The sequence below is a fragment of the Triturus cristatus genome, chromosome 4_1 (assembly GCF_964204655.1).
Source record: "Triturus cristatus chromosome 4_1, aTriCri1.1, whole genome shotgun sequence".
Classification (NCBI taxonomy): Eukaryota; Metazoa; Chordata; class Amphibia; order Caudata; family Salamandridae; genus Triturus; species Triturus cristatus.
The window spans coordinates 615,571,578-615,588,380 of NC_140585.1; positions in this window are offsets into that span (position 1 = coordinate 615,571,578).

Consider the following 16,803-nt stretch of genomic DNA (forward strand, 5'->3'; position numbering starts at 1 on the left):
AGGCCAACGTCACTGGAGGAGGGCCGCCCCGCAGATGCGTAGAATACCATCCCTGGGAGGAGAGGGTGATGGCCATACTGCCGGTGGTGGCAGTGGACGGATTAGAAGGACTCCGAGACCCGGGTGAGTACACAAACAACTCACCTCACATGGGGGGAACGTCATCCACAACCAAACTCACAAACAGGCACGCAACCACCCCAAGCTATCGCATGCCTCAACCACACTCCATGAACACGCACATGCCACTGGCGCCACCATGCCCCATGCACCCAGCTGGACAATGCCAAGTCACAGGCCACAGAAAACACCAACACAAGACACGGTAAGCCGGATGGCGGGAGTGTGGGCCCCAAAAATCACATAGTGCAACTCAGAAGCAGACAACAATGCCCCCTGCCCATATGGCCTAGGTCACAGCCAGACAAACAGTGTGTCCCCACACAGGAAAGACTTGCCAGCAAATGGCGGATGCCTTGCATAAACACATGGGGGTGACGGCACGTTCTTGCACATGACAGCAGCTAATGAACAGCCAACACTGTGAAAGAGTGGCAGCACACACCACCACAGCAGCAGTGCAGACACAGACACTACACCCAATGGGTGCCTGGAGATCAGAAACAACTCACATCAACAATCCAAGGGCCATTCAAAGATCTGCTAACAGTGTGTGCCCAGGAAGCTGGGCTGAGGTGACAGAGGGTGACACACAGAGGGAGGGAGAGGGGGACAGAGAGGGAGGGAGACACAGGGAGACGGACAGAGGGAGGAGGCTGACACACAGAGGGAGGGGGAGGGGGACAGAGAGGGAGCGAGAAAGGGACACACAGGGAGAGCAAATCAGCCTTGTGGGGTGTGGGAATGTCTGCTCATCAGCAGGTGGACTGCGTGCATGTAGACAAGGGTGGCCAGTGCCAGAACCCCCCCTCTTCTCCATGCCAAAACACAGGGCCATGTCACAACCTGTGCACGAGCACAACGACAGCTACCTGCATTATCTAAGTGTGTGGAACAACTCCATGTGCCCACGTACAGTGCAATACGGAAGGTGCCAATGCATGGCTCGCCACACCTGCCCACTCCACTGCTGACTGCAGTCACAATTGACGCAGCAAGTAAGACTGTGCCACACATAGGTAAAGTCGCAAAAGCTGTGGCCAAGGGACATACCCATGCACAAGTGCACTGTGAGTGGAATGCAAGACATATCCAAATTCCCAGAGGAAATGTGCCAACTTAGAAACCAATGAAACATGGATGTTGCATGGAACAAAATTAACATTGTCTCTCTCACACACAGGTCAACGTCGTGGATCACCTCCCAACACTGGGGGGGAAGACTCACAGGACCCGGCTCGGCGGGATGACGGACCCACCGGCAGCGACGACTCTCACCACTCTGTGGACGAACCCGACCCCGACCAACCTGGCCCCTCTGGTGTCCAACCACCTGCAGCACCTGCGTCAGGTACAACTGGGCCAACCACCACCCCCACTCCTGCCACATCCCAGGAGACACCCAGGATCCCTGCCCCACCACCACAATGCAGCCAGGCTGGCCAGGAGGGACACGGTGTACCGGGCACCCAGGAGGAGGCAGGTGACAACGCCAATGCCACCCCTCAGGGGTCCCGGAGACCCGATGTGCCCACAAGGGCAGGCCAGGTGCAAGTGGGCAGGGGTGGTGGGAGTGGAGGACGGCGGAGGCGCGAGCCTGACCTGTTGGCTGGGGAACCGGTATATTCCCATGTCCGAAACATCCTGGACATATACCGGCAGGACACCACGGGCATGGCCCAGGTTGTGTCCATCCTCGAGGAGATCAAGACCCAGCAGGCCCAGCAACATGCGGAGCAACATGCCTGTCTACTGCGACACCAACGGCGGATGGAGGACAGACAGGCTGAGCTTGTGACAGTGTTCACGGGAATTCACAGTACACTTCGTCGGATAGCCGACAACATGGGCAACCCTCCCTGTGCCATCAGGCGTAGAACATCACCACCCACAGGGAGGGATCAGGAGGAGGAGGAGGAGACATCCGACGGAGCATCCCAAACATCGTCACGGCCTGCTTCTGAGGGTCCCCGCAGGAGGGCGGGTCGTCCACGGAAAAGACCGTGAGGGTCGGCGCAACAGCACCATCTCCCAGGACACCTGGCCAGGCACCTGGCCCACTGGAGCAACAGCAGCACAGCAGCAAAAGACATTCTCTGCCACATGGACTTGCTGGTCACTGTCTGACCAATGTTGACAAAGACTGTGGCATGGACTCTGAGGATTTCAAATGGCAAGGACACCAACTCCCCTAGTGAACTTTGGATTCCACACACCAGGAAAGCCCCTCATGTCATACCCCCCCCCCCCCCCGGTACCCCAACCAAAATAAAAAGTTACACCATAAAGAGAAGATGCCTACATTTTGCATTATTACCTTACATGTGTCTTGTAAAGTCTAACCATGCCTGAGTTCTCATTTGACTTCAACCATCCACACCCTGGGGCCTGAGTCTGGCACAGGACACACATGGGTCACATTGTATTAGGCAAGACAGACATGGAGCACCATACACACCCGTGATGGGCCCAACCAGCTGAGGGGGTGGCCGCACAACCGTGCCGACAGACATTTTGAGTACAGCGACAGCCATGCGCAGAGGTCAGGGATCATGTGGAGTGTCCTGTGGGGCACCTAGGTATGTGTGGACAGGTGGCAGAACCATGTCCTGCAAGCTTGAGTCAGGTGGATGCAGAAAATGGTGGCCTGGCCAACGTTGGATGCATGGGGATGGCACATGTCACAATACCCACACAGTCATGGACATCATGCACAATACACAGTCTAATCCCACACAAACAGCTTGCATCTTGCTACTCTACACATAGACACATAGCCACTATCACGGAAAACCATGCCAGACATGCCGGATGCACCGTGGCAACACACCAGCATTGACTGAGAAGAGGCACCTTGGAGGCATAGGGACACCTTTATTAGTCATGTATTCGGGATTGCAGAGGCAACTCGGAGTACACATGAACGGGTCATGTGGAGTAACATGTGGGTCCAACGCTGGAACCCCCCTTCTGCAGCACAAATGCATGATAGCCATGGAACTGGCACACAAGTGTCGGCTAACAGCTAATCACCCCCTGCTGCTCACGGAGAGACTGCCACACACCATTGATCCGCTGATGTGGAAGTCCCACACCATGTCAAGCCAATGCAAACGGTATGTGTCCGAGGGCAGTGTAACACACATTGATGCCATCATCACAATCCACAATCCCATCACTGATGACTGTCAACAAGTCTGACCATCTATTCAGGTGTACACAGCTGCATGTCATGTGTCCCATGGTGATGCGACATGTCTGCAGAGGAACCAAACATCGACAGGGGCAGTGTGCATACATCGTAAACATCTGCCACACCCAATACACCCCTGATGCATCCCTTACCCTAAGGAGACTTCCAAACGTGTCCGTGCGTGTAACGCTGAGTCAGCACACGATGACGTGTCCATGAGGAATAGCAGTTCCACAACAATGCAACCAGCAGACGGCATGCGCAAGTACCTGGGGATGAGAGACACACAAGAAGTCAGCCACAAAAAGCACAGCCACTTGCATGTGCATATACTCGACACATGTAAGGATGACAACATGCTAGGTCACAATTATGACTGGGGAAATACACTCATCACTGGCACCATCACTCCAGTGACACATCCACACACACCTCTGACTCACGTGCCATACATGCAGATGGACACACACATCGCAACACATGCCACACGGGGACCAATGCGTGCACACACAGACACTGGTACTCACCACTAAGCAAAGAAGTCGCGTATGAGCCGAGTCCGGATGTCCTCTTGCGGAACCACATCCTCCACATCACTAGCCCCATTGCCAAGACCTTGGTCCTCCACGGGTGGATGGTCCTGATCATCTTGATCCAGGATGAGTGGCACAGCTTTCTCAACTGCCATGTTGCGCCGCCGGTCTTGTGGAGACATCTGAATCGGCTCTTCAGGAGGCCAAATGCCCTCTCTATCACTCGCCTTGTCCGGCCATGGGCGGTGTTGTAGCGGAGCTGGGCCGGCGTGATGGGGTTGCGGAGAGGTGTGATCAGCCATGGCATGTTGGGATAGCCAGCGTCCCCTACATGGAAAGCACATGGACATAAGTAGGACAGGAGAAGCGGTCGTGCTGGAACTTTACGCAAAATACAGGACAGACATAGTGTACCCACCAACAACACATGCTCGTTCGTTGCGCAGCTGCGTCATCATGTCAGGCACCCTGCTACGCCTCATGATGTAGGCATCGTGTGCTGATCCTGGAAAACGAGCACAGACATGTGAAATCACCATGTTGGACAGACACACCACAAGGGCATTGATGGAGGGGTAGTGCTTGCGATTCCTGTACGCTACCTCCTGTGCCTGTGGTGGTACCAAAGCCACATGTGTCCCATCTATGGACCCAATGACATGGGGCATAGAATCCACGCTTGACACCAGTCAACATTTCAGGGGTTGGGAAATGGATGAACTCATCCAGGTGAAGCAACATGGCCTCTAAGAAATCATGCAGCACACGGCAGAACATGCTCTGGGACATGCCACCAACATGAGCTATGGTATTTTGAAAGGTACCCGTGGCAAGAAAATGTAGGGCTGCCATTACCTTCAGCTTGGGTGTCAGTGCCGTAGGATACCTGTGCAGCGGTTGCAGGTGTGGTGCCAGCCTCGCCGTCAACTCCACAATCAACGGTTGGGGGAAGCGGTAGCACCGGATACAGTCATTCTCCTGCATGTCAGCCAAGTCCGGAATTGCTCGGGGAAGAGGCAGCGCTCTGCAGTAATTTGGAAGTGACAAGGAAGAGTGAGTGCACTACAACAACAATTTTTTGGTGCTGAGCACATGTTAATCTGTCAATACACATATGCGACATACGGAGTCAGGTATGTGCCACATGCCCCGGACACGTATGGCTGCCAGGTGACACTCCTACCAAGACCCAGCTACACACGGAGATTGTGAACGTCCACATGCCATGGCATGGGATTAGCTGTGTCCCAGTATAAGTGAACAGCCAGACGCAACACGCGTCTGGCTGTTCCGTATCCGTACTCATAGTGGTACGGACCGTACACACGCCTGTACGCTCACTATCACTATGGGTGTTCTCGCGTATGTGTACCCATTGTGATACGGACCGTACACGCATGCGTACACTCACTTTCACTATGGGTACGCATACGCAAGCACACCCATAGTGATACGGACCATACACACGCCTGTACGGGCCGTTGCTATGCATTTGTGGTGCCCTAGGGCCCCGGGACGCACCGTACCTGTGTGTGAAACTCCAAATTACATAGGGGACACATGAGGGACAAGTAGAAAGGCCTACATGCATGCTGGTTGTCATGGAGACCAAGTTTAAAGTTTGAATATTTTTTAAGCAGGTGCACAGCAGTAGTCAGTTTGAATGAATCTACTTTGTTGCAATGTGGTTCTGGAGTTGACATCATGCTCAAGAAAAAAACACAATGAGAACCCACTGACTGTGCTAGGTTTGAAAGGATTGGAGGAAACATAGGATGCAAATGTGAGTGACCAATCACTCTGTACTCCTGTGCATGAAACAGGCCAGCAAGGCAGATATAAGGCAGCCAGGTCCCATGAGGGAGCACTTGCCTGCACATCTTTGGATTCGACGACCCAGCTGCTGCTACTGATTCCATGGAACCATGTCAAGGTCTGTGGAGAGGTCACAGCCTTTCACCCTGGAGGAGAACCTGGCTTTGCTGGATGTGATCCTCCCACAGTACACCCTGCTGTATGGGCGACCAGGGTATCAGGTGAGTGCAGAGTCTACTAGCACAGACTGTGTCCCTTGTTTGTGACTGTGACTTCTGGCATTGTGTCCAGGTGTGACACACATGCTATGTACTGTAGGGGGAGTCCCAGGGGGGGGAATGCCTGATGTCTCCCAGCCAGTGCATGTTGTGGTGCATGTCTGCCGTCCTCACTTGCATTGTGTTTACGGTGACAATCACTGCATGGTGCATGCCACATTCTGCCTGTCTTTTCCTCCTGGGAATGTAGCCTCTACAGTCCTCATTTGATTATGTGGTCAGCCCAGTGTGACAGGTGACTGTACCCACAGATGTGTGTTAGTTCTGTGTACCTGTGCTGAGAGTGTCCACATGATGTGTTCGTACCCTGGACATCGGTGTGTGTGTAAGTCCCCTGTCATGTGGGTGGGTGCATATGTGGAGTGTGGCACCCGGGCTGCATGAGGGATGGATATACCCTGGCCATGTGATGTGAGCAGGGAGCAGTGCTGTGTGTCTGACGTGCAGAGCCACCCCACACCTGTGAGCCCCCCCCCCGTCTAGTGGCACATGTGCAGAGTGAGGTTTGTCGCTGCATTTGGCAATGGCAGGTGAATGTCCTGTGCCTGTGTGTGTCTGTGTACTCTGCTGAGGTAGCGTCAGTGGCCTGTGGCATGTGACTGCTTAGAGGTGCTGCACATAATCCTGGTGTAGCTTGTGATGCACAGTGTGAGCCTGGATCATTGATTGTGTCGTTGCCCTCATTCCACCTGTGTACTTTCAATGGCATGTACTGCTTTTGCCCTTCCCCAGAGGATCATGTCCCTATGACAAAGGTGCAATGCGTTGGATGCATACTATGCCTTGTTGTAAACAGCAAATTTGTTCTAATATGTCTCTCTGTGACATGTGCCTGGTGTATTGATGTAGTGTCACTTGTTCATCCTCACAGGTAGGTGCCTCTGCCAAGAAGCAGATATGGATGACCGCCGTCAGTGCTGTGAGGAAGACGGAGGGTCGCAAGCGGCGCCTGGCCCAGGTGAGGAAACGCTGGCAGGATATCCGGTGCTGGACGCGGAGGATCGCACGGGTCCTGCTGGGGGACTCACCTGAGACCCATAAGAACCGCGGGCGCCGCCGTCTGACCCACATCCACAAGCGTGTGCTGGCGGTGGTATTTCCAGACTTGGACAGGCGCTTACAGGAGAAGCAGCAGCAGGAAGGGGGTAGGTACATGTGTGTTTGTTGTGTGTCACCAGTATTTGTAAGTGCATAGTTGCATGGATACACTGCCAGGGTTTTAAGGTGCTGTGTAGGTCCAGTTACCCACAGTATAGCGGTACTCTCCTGCCTCCCTTCCCCTCCTTGCAATGTGTTCCCTGGTCTGTGTGTAGTCACTCCTTCACAAGGTAATGTAGGCTGGCGCTTTCTCCACGTGAACTATGCCTGTAGCATCATGTGTGGGGGTGGTGTCTAACAGGTTTTGGGACTTTGCCTGTGCCCTGTCCAGTTCAGTACATGTGGGTTCCATGTCAGTTGGCACTGATGCTGAGTCCAGACATGGGAGTTAGTCTCTCAAGTGTCATGCCTTACAGCGCGCATGTCCTATGTTGTGGCCTGTGACATGATGTGCATGAGTGTGCGATACGCAGAGTGCAGGGATGGTGGCGTGTGTTGCAGTCATTCCCATTCAGGACCATGGAGTTGTGTGGCCACTACTGTCCCCTGGGGCATATTTTCCTACGTGTCATGTGTGTCATCACAAAACGTGGACACTCTCAGTGTCTACAGCATAGGTTGTGCTCTGTGCCATTGTCCCCTGGCACCATGTATATTGACGTGAAATGTAGTACAAGTGTCCACTGTACAGCCTGACCTGATTTTCCTTGTTCATACTCATGGTGGCCAGTGCCTGTGTGTCTTGTTACAATCATCTGATGATGACCATTTGTACATGATTATTTGGACAGGCGCACCTTGGGTATTTGGCGTCCAATCTTGCATTTATGCAGCCCCTGTGTATTTCACCCAGACTAAGAGATGTAAGTACTTCCTGTGTCTCAACAAATTGTCTCATGTAGGGGGTGGTTGGTGCGGGCAAAGCCTACATGTCAAAACCTGAAATCTCCTTGCTAGGTCTGGCCAGTGTGTGATGTTTGTCTGGACATACACTCAAGGTGCAGTGAGCCAGTCATGTTGGGCATGTTTTCAGTATTACCTATGCAGCATGTGCCTCAAGTTCATGGATATGGTCCCTGCTCATCTCTATTTTCGGCAACGCTGTGTGGTGCAGATGCAGTGCTGGATTGTCCCCAGGGCCTGGCTCCTATGTCAAACTCCATTTCATGTCATTTGCAATTGTGTCATGCTCTCCATGGATTTTCAGTGGCATGGTGGGTCAACCAACTGTGTGTTGCATGCCCTACATCTGTACCTTGTTTTGTAGATGTTACTGATCTTTCTTTTCAGGCTATGCACTGTAACCTATGTAGATTGGACTCATGTGACATATGTATACAGGTGTGTGATTAATTGCTGTCTCTTCACCTTGCCCACAGCATCGTCGGGGGACACGGAGGGAGACATGAGCACAGACGGAGCGGAGGGACCGAGTACCAGTGCCAGCGTTGACATCGTGGCTGGCACATTGAGTGGAACTGAGGCGGAGGAGAGTGAGGCCGAGGACCTGTCCACTGGCACGACAGAATATGAAGCTGACGGGTCCGAGGATGATCTCTCCGAGTGGGCGGAGGCTGCACCAGCAGCCGACAGCGGCACAACATCTCACCCCGCCCCCTCCATTGCCATCAGCCGCCTCCCACTTGCTCGTGTCCCTTCCCAGTGTGCCCGGTCACCACATGTCTCCTTCCTGCCAGGCACCGCACCCCCTGCCCCTGTCTCCACTGCTGCCGCCAATGCCGAGTCTGTGGACATCCAGCGGCAGTTGCAGGTTGGTCAGGCTGCGATGCTTAATGTCCTCCATGGCCACAGCCAAGTGCTGAACAACATGGAGGCATACTTGGAGGGCATTTTCTCATCGCAGGCTGACCAACGCAACTTGCTGAGGTCCATTGACTCGACACTGACTGCATGTTGGACAGGCCACACGAAGGGCTGGCTCCCTCCCCGCATGACAGGGCCCCAGCCCAGGCCCACCAGGCGTGACCCACGAGAATCACCCGCACCCCGTCTCCCGACGGAATCCCTGCCCTCGGACCTCCATGTATCACGGACCCAAGCCACCACCGGCTCCCCCGGCCGGGTCAAGCCGCCATCTTGGGCCCTGCGCCACGAGGCCGCGTGGCCTCCATCCGACCCTAACCCTGGGCCTGGCCGGCCCCGACATCCCGGCACCACCATCCACCCAGGAGGTGAGCGGACCACTTGGCAGGTCAATGGGAGAATGAAGCGCCAAGGACTCTCCCCCGCCAGGTACCGATCGCCTCCAGCTCCCCCAGGCGCTGGCTCCACCCCCTGCTGGGTGTCTGGACACCTTCATCCCGGACCCTCCGACCTCCAAGTGCGAGGGTCCGGACATCAAAGGGCGCCTGCCCTATAACTGGGGCAGCTCCGGAGCAGGGAGGCAGTTGTATCCTGGAGTCGAGAGACACCAAGAGAACTCAGCCTTGACGGACTACTGGCGCTGCCGTAGCCCTACCTTGCGAACTATCGTCCTGCCTGCTGGCGCTGCCGCGGCCTTCTGCAACATCCATCCTCGTCGGGACCTGCTGGCGCTGCCGCGGACCGTTGTAACGACCACCTTCACCGGGACCTGCTGGCGCTGCCGCGGACCGTACCTCGACCATCTTCACCGGGACCTGCTGGCGCTGCCGCGGACCGTGTATCGACCATCTCCACCGGGACCTGCTGGCGCTGCCGCGGCCCGTACCAGCTAAACCACCAAGCTCGAGGATTGTGAGCTAATCACCATATCATCCGAACTACCAGACTGGTAACCAGACTGTCCCGCTACCCCTTTTCCTATCTTGAGAGACTTAATCGAGGGGACCCCTGAGTCCAGACCTCCTTGTACCATTTCATCGTACCGTAAGAAGTGCATATAAAGAACGCTAAATCTTATCCTTGTGTGGTATCTGTCTGTGGGGGGGAAGTTATTTGTCTGTACGATCGCTGGAGACGGCTCTCCCCGGAGACCTCTCCCCTTGTCCTCGGCCGACCCTCCCGGTCCGTCTAACATTGGTGGCCAGCGGCGCGATCCGAATCAACGCGTAATCGTACAGAAAGTAGCTCACCCCACGACAAAACCACGATGTCAGCCAAAGATAGCGGTTCCACCGCGAACTTAAACAATTCTGCATGGAACTAGGCATTGCTACCACCGGCCTGAGTACCAAAGATGATTTGAAGCACGCCCTTGAGTCGTGGACAGAAACTGGGATCACCGGACCCTCCGACCAAAACAGTGTCGCACCAGAGGGGAACGCCACGGCCCCCGAGGAGCGGGGAACGGGCCTCTCGCAGGAGGAGATCCAGGAAAGAGAAAGAACCAGACTACACGAATTGGAAATGGCACGACTCAAGATGGACGGTGAACTCAAGTTAGCCGAGCAGAAAATAAATCTAGAGCATCTGCGGCTCCGAGAAGAGCGAGAAGAAAAGCAAAGACAGAGAGAGCTTGAGGAAAAAAGAATAACACTCGAACACGAGCGCAAACTGGCGGAAATAGAACTTCGGAAACAGAATAAAGAACCGGGGATGCCTGAGCGACCGCACACCCCGGGGGCAACCGAGAAAAAAGTCCACATCCCCAAGGATGTTGTCCGAGAGTATGTTCGAGAAGACGACATACAACAGTGGTTCAAAGCCTACGAGATCGCCATGACCTCCCACCGGATCGACCGGAGTGATTGGGGAGCCGGACTATGGGGGAGGTTCGTCAACGAAGGCCGCGATGCCCTGCTGCAGCTCCCAGATCACCAAATGTCGTCCTACGACCACATGAAGGCTGCCCTCCTCACCCGCTACAAACAAATTTTGCGACAACACCTGTTACTTGCATGTATGCTCATCATTTAATTAATTATCCAAGTTTTCAGTCAAACAGAGGATCAGTAATTCAAATTAAAGCCAAAAACATCACAGTATCAACATTTTCAAATGTATATAGGTGTAAGGTACGTGATAGGTGCGGGATTTTGGGATTAGTGCAGGGCGTTGTGAGGGAGGGAGGTTGTGAAAGATTTAGGAACATCCACAATTCATTGAAGAACCTAACCTGCCAGTTAAATGGCCACAAAACTTAAATCAAATAACACAGACTAAGACAGCAGTTGTACATTCACTGACAATCTCCTGTGTTGATTGAAGGTAGGAAAAAAGTCGACGTTTCGACCCCTGTTAGAGCCAGCAAATTGGTTTGCTTGGGGTTGGGGTCTTCATCAGGACCAGGGAAAGGGCTTACACCTAGGGGCAAGGGTCAGAGATGAAAAAACGTAAGGTGTGTCTATGGAGAACCATTGTAATTAAGAGAGAAACAATTATAAAAATTACCAGCATCAGCAGCAAGCATCAAGCTGGAAAATTGGGAAGGGGCCAGTCAGTGCTCCTGGGAAAAAGGAAAAGAGACGAGGAATACTAAAACCATACTTAAAAACAACGGGTGTCAATAAAACCTAAGTTACCAGAAATACTCACCCAAGGTGTAGTATTCCAATGCTCGAAAAATGAGACAAGGGAAGGCTGAATGAATCAGCACAGACACTCATCCATTGGTGTCCAAAGCTGGAAAGGAAGGGGGAGGGGGGTTAATAATCTCCCACACTCGGATCCTGTCCGAGAACAAAGCGCATATAAGGTTAATTAACCTGAATATATTACGCGGGAAAGGGTAACTGCGCGAAACAGAATTACATCGCAGCGCATTTCAGGTACGTCAGTATCCTTTAACAAAGCATACAGAAGTGTAGGGAAGACCATCTATACAGAATGTGTGGCAAAACTCACTTGTATAATAACAGTACGGAGAAAGCTACTGAGTGCGTAGAATGCAACATACCTCGAGGGTCGCGCCGTATGAACTGACAGCTAACCCTGGGCATCGTCACATGACTAAACAAATACGGGCCAGTCGCGCGCACAACCAGAATGATTGCGCCTTGATTGGTAGACTTAGGGGTGTGTCAGGTCACGTGTTCGTATGCGAACCGGGCCAGAAGTCTAGTAGCTGCAGAGTTGAAGAGAGAAGGAGGGAAGCAAAACCACAGAAGCTGCAGGCAATTACATACCTCGAGGGCCGCGTAAGTCGGTCTGACAGCTAGCCCTGAGCCGCGTCACATGATCATTTATATATCCAACAGACGCGCCCTGATTGGTGGAAGTTAAGGGGTGTGTGATGTTAACTGAGCTGATGTCAGCTCGTCTAAAGCAGGGACCATTTGCTGGTTCTAGGTCCATGACCACAGTATTTAAAAGCAATACATTAATTTATACAGTAGTATGGTAACAGCAATAGATGATACGGAAACAACCAAAACATTGGGTATGATTGATACATCCCTTGTTGACGCTCAAAGAACATACGGAATAACACAGGTGAATGGTATCACTAAAAGGCACAGCAATTGAAGTGTACACATAAAACCACGGCAAATACCTAATGTAGTGGGGTTCACCATGAATTATACCAGACAATTTGAAAGAGTGTATCCCATAATAGCGTAGATGTTTAACCATTATTTATTAAAGATAGTTGGGTGAAGGTTGCGTCAAGTTCATTCAGGCCACAAAGGACAGAGTCAAAACGGTCCATCCACTTACACTCCCTGATGTTAAGAATTGAGCCGAGGTCCCCACCCCTAACACCCAGTGTTATGGCTTCAATTACCAGCCATCTTAACGATTCGGGGGAATGGTTACATGTATTGAAATGGTCAACCATGGGTGCTCCAAGAGTGTTGCATCTAATCCTGCTACAGTGTTGTAGTATCCTGCATTTCACTTTCTGGGTAGTCTGACCTATATAGATCTTGTTACAGGGGCAGACTATTGCGTAGATGACATTCTTAGTATTACAATTGGTGAGCGTCTTTAAATCCACCGTGCAGTTGTTATGTTGGAACGTCTTTGTTTCAAGGGTCAAATTGCAGGCTTTGCACTGTCCACATTTAACATGGCCCGTGGGGGCCGGAAGATGCCAGAGCGATTCAATTGTTGGTCTAGGCTGTGTTTCCAAGAGTGATTTGACCACATGATCGCGGACATTTTTGCCTTTCTTGAAGGCATGCATTGGGGGTTCGGTGAGCTGGAGTTCTGCTGACACCAAGTGCCAATGTTTATTGACAATTTTGCGGATATCATTGCTCATGGTGTTAAAGGTCGTGACACATATAAGTCTGTTAGGATCATCCATCCGTGCTTTAGGGGTGAGGAGGAGGTCTCTATGATTGTACCAGGCTCTCTTGCGGGCCCTCTTGACAAGCCTCCGAGGGTAGCCGCGTTCAATCAGTCTGAGGATGAGGTCATTGGATTCCGTGAAAAAATCATCTTTTCTGGAACAGTTCCTCCTGATCCTCAGGAACTGTCCGAAAGGAAGGTTATCACGTAGTCCTCTCGGGTGGTGACTTCCGTACCTCAATAAGGTGTTTCTTTCCGTGGTTTTTCGGAACAGGGTTGTGTACAGACAGTCGTCCATAGCCTTGATAGTAATATCAAGGAAATCAATACTGGACTTGTCCTTGGTCATGGTAAACCGAATGTCAGCCGATCTATCATTCAACCAAAGGAAAAACTCATCAAGTTCCTGGTCGTTGCCTGTCCAAATCATCAGGACGTCGTCGATATATCGTTTCCAATACTTGACTCTTTGCCTGAATGGGTTGGTGATATTATTGACAAAGGTCTGTTCAAAGTAGTCCATATACAGAATGGCCAGGTCTGGGGCAAAGCTGGCACCCATCGCCACGCCTTTCGTTTGCATGAAGAAGTCATTTTGAAAGAAAAAGAAATTCTGCGTCATTGCTATGTTGAGCAATTTGATGATGAAATCAGAGGGGACTTGCACCGGTTGGCTTCTTGTCTCCAGATATTTCAAAATCACCTCCAAAGCATGTTGTTGAGGGATACTTGTGTATAAAGACACAATGTCCATTGTCACTAGAATCTGGGTGGTTGGATCGAAGGGCATCCCATCAACCAGATTAATAACTTGCATCGTGTCCCGCAGGTACGAATCTGTATTCTCTGCCAAGGGCTTCAAGAAGAAATCGATGTATTTACAAAGGGGCTCAAGAATTGAGCCACACCCCGAGACTATGGGGCGGCCGGGTGGTCTTTCCTGGTTTTTATGTACCTTAGGTAAGGTGTAGATTGTCGGAAGACGCGGCTGAGGTTGATTCAGAAACTGGAACTCCAGGTTCGAAAGGAAGCCTTGGGCAAGGCCTTCTTGGGTTACTCGAAGGATCATGGTACTGATCTTTTTCGTGGGATTTAGGTTGAGTCTAGTATAACTAATGCCATCATTCAATTGAGAGTAAAGTTCTTCTTTATAGTTATCCACGTTCTGTAGTACGATGGCTCCTCCCTTGTCTGCGGGTTTGATGACAATAGAATGGTTATTCCTCAAATCGTCCAGGGCCTTCCGTTCCGCTAAGGTGACATTGTGTTTGACATACTTTCTAGTGGAGCATACTCCTAGTGCCTCCTTTAGTACAGTACTTTCGTAGGTCAAAATCCGATGTGAAACCATCTGAGAGGTAGGTGTAAATGTCGATGGAGTGCGTAGTCCAGTACACGATGTGGTCGTACTCCCAGGAGCCTGACGAAAGAAGTAGCGTAACCGTATCTTTCGAAAAAACCGGTGCAGCTCAGTCTGTAGGTTGAATTTATTGGGATAGGTTGTAGGAACATATGATAGGCCTTTACTTAGAATCCGGTGTTCATCAGCGGTAAGTATATGATCAGACAGGTTCATAATGGGATCTTTTGATGTGCCTACCAACGATAGACTCGACGTCTCGTTTGAATTTCCCCATGTTGTTCCTGAGGGAAGTGTACCTGCTTCTGGGCAGTGTTCATCCCTTGTTGTTGAGCTCTGTCCCAACCCTGGACTTGTTGCAGGCGGCCGCGTCCGCGTCCCCTGTTCCAGTTCCAATTCGTATTCCTTCCCCTGGGTGGTCGCCATTGTCGGTCTTCTAAAAAAGCCGGTCCAGAGGGTGGGTAATAGGCAGTATCCTGAGGTTGGTACCCTGTGTAGCTCCCTGCTTGTTCTCCCTCACTGCCTGTGGAGCCAGACGACTCCGAGAAATTCGTGAATCTACGGGTGCCTCGATAACCCCCTCTCCCTCTGTTGAAGAAACGGCCTTGTTGGTCTTGTTTGTAGTAATCTTCCTGTAGGTATGGGTAGGTCAATTTCTTATCGTAAAAACGGACGTCTTTAGAAAGTTTATCCAGTTTCTTGGTTTGTGTATTAACATCAAATTCCTTGATGGTTTTCTCAAGGCGTTCTAGAGCCTCCTTGGCATTTGTTAGAGCATTGTCTGTAGAAATGTCCCGCTTTAAATCAGCAATCTCCTTCATCAATAATTCCACCTGTTCAAGGGCAGTCTCCACTCCAAGGACCATCCAGTGGCGCGAACAGTTGTTAGCCACGAAGCTGAATCCCTCCTTGAACTTTGGTTGATCCACAAAGATCGCTGGTTCGTTTTTAACCTGTAAGCCAACCGGTATGACATTCGACTGTAAATACTTGGTCAGAAAATGGCCGTGCAGCCTGGTGCGGATCAGCTTCTTCTCTAATCTCTCTAATTTATTGATCTTCTCATTAAGGGACACATCAATGTTTGGGGTATTCGAAGAAATGAATAGGTTGGAGGGATCTTGAATAAGTGTGGTGATGTATTCCTCAGTGTATGATAGCGTCTCATTGCCTAACATAGTGAAAAAGAGTTACAAATAGTTAAGAACAAATACCCTCGCAGGACGGCGCCTGCACTATAGAGAGTTATGTATTAATGGGGTAACCCGATAGACCACTGGACTCGGGTATAACTAGGTACACAAAGAACTGTCACAGTGGAAACAAATTTGGAAATGTAAGAGAACATACATCTGTTAGCAATACAAACAAATTTTGCGACAACACCTGTTACTTGCATGTATGCTCATCATTTAATTAATTATCCAAGTTTTCAGTCAAACAGAGGATCAGTAATTCAAATTAAAGCCAAAAACATCACAGTATCAACATTTTCAAATGTATATAGGTGTAAGGTACGTGATAGGTGCGGGATTTTGGGATTAGTGCAGGGCGTTGTGAGGGAGGGAGGTTGTGAAAGATTTAGGAACATCCACAATTCATTGAAGAACCTAACCTGCCAGTTAAATGGCCACAAAACTTAAATCAAATAACACAGACTAAGACAGCAGTTGTACATTCACTGACAATCTCCTGTGTTGATTGAAGGTAGGAAAAAAGTCGACGTTTCGACCCCTGTTAGAGCCAGCAAATTGGTTTGCTTGGGGTTGGGGTCTTCATCAGGACCAGGGAAAGGGCTTACACCTAGGGGCAAGGGTCAGAGATGAAAAAACGTAAGGTGTGTCTATGGAGAACCATTGTAATTAAGAGAGAAACAATTATAAAAATTACCAGCATCAGCAGCAAGCATCAAGCTGGAAAATTGGGAAGGGGCCAGTCAGTGCTCCTGGGAAAAAGGAAAAGAGACGAGGAATACTAAAACCATACTTAAAAACAACGGGTGTCAATAAAACCTAAGTTACCAGAAATACTCACCCAAGGTGTAGTATTCCAATGCTCGAAAAATGAGACAAGGGAAGGCTGAATGAATCAGCACAGACACTCATCCATTGGTGTCCAAAGCTGGAAAGGAAGGGGGAGGGGGGTTAATAATCTCCCACACTCGGATCCTGTCCGAGAACAAAGCGCATATAAGGTTAATTAACCTGAATATATTACGCGGGAAAGGGTAAC